This window comes from Volvox carteri, assembly GCF_000143455.1.
Source record: "Volvox carteri f. nagariensis unplaced genomic scaffold VOLCAscaffold_129, whole genome shotgun sequence".
In the NCBI taxonomy this organism is placed as follows: Eukaryota; Viridiplantae; Chlorophyta; class Chlorophyceae; order Chlamydomonadales; family Volvocaceae; genus Volvox; species Volvox carteri.
In genome coordinates, this window is record NW_003307672.1 from 9,778 (window position 1) to 10,594 (window position 817).

An 817-nucleotide genomic window follows, 5' to 3' on the forward strand; every position below is an offset into this window, starting at 1 on the left:
GGGCGCGGGCGAGAAGGCGAGGGCGCGGGCGAGAAGGCGAGGGCGCGGGCGAGAAGGCGACGGTGAGGGTGAGAAGGCGACGGTCCCGGTCGTAGGAATGGCCCCTTGGGAAGTTTCACTGGCGGGCGGAAAGCAGACCTCTGTCGAAGACCTGCTCGATACTGCGCAGTAGATTTACAGCTCGCTGTACGGCAGCAACTCACCATAGCGAGTCCATTGGACACAACTAAGCCCGCTTGGACGAGGACGTGTCATCCATCCGTTGTATTTCCTTGTGTTAGCTACGTTCGTGATGGGGAATAGGGCAATACCCGTCCATAATAATCAGCAGCAGATGCAAGATTTCTTTGGCGTTGTCGTGGGTGATGAGTGGCCACGGGCAGATCTGTGTAGTAATTAGCTGTAGGTATTACAGCGAGCCCCCAACCCCCCAACCCCCAGGGACCCAAGGGACCCAATACCCCAGGGTAGGGCCAGGTAGTAATTAGTCGTTTGGTTTACCCACCATCGTCCTGTTGCCCTCCGGATGTTGAGCTGATGAGGTGGGTTTGGCCGGTGTCCACATGGTGATGTCGTAGCGCTGAGCCGTTCACGAACCTCTCATATCTCTTTCGCCTTTTACTAAAGAGATCAGCGAGTACGGCTCACAAGAGGCGCATATCCCCATTATTTGCAAGGCTTTTGCCTTCACCCAATCAAATGAATGCAACAAATAGCTTGGTATTCAAACGTGGTGCTCCATGGTCAATCGTCCGCCCGCGTGTTAGATGAACCGTCCCTTGTCATTGCATAGTCGGCTGAGTGCGATGTCTGAANC

At 55.0% G+C, this 817-nt stretch overlaps 1 protein-coding gene across 1 annotated transcript in view; it reads right to left on the reverse strand.

Annotated features, from left to right (window-relative positions):
• The window catches only part of VOLCADRAFT_100597 (uncharacterized protein), a gene marked incomplete at both ends in the record, with an annotated part of 17,119 nt that overhangs the window by 9,627 nt on the left and 6,675 nt on the right, over positions 1-817 (reverse strand). The window lies entirely within an intron of this gene.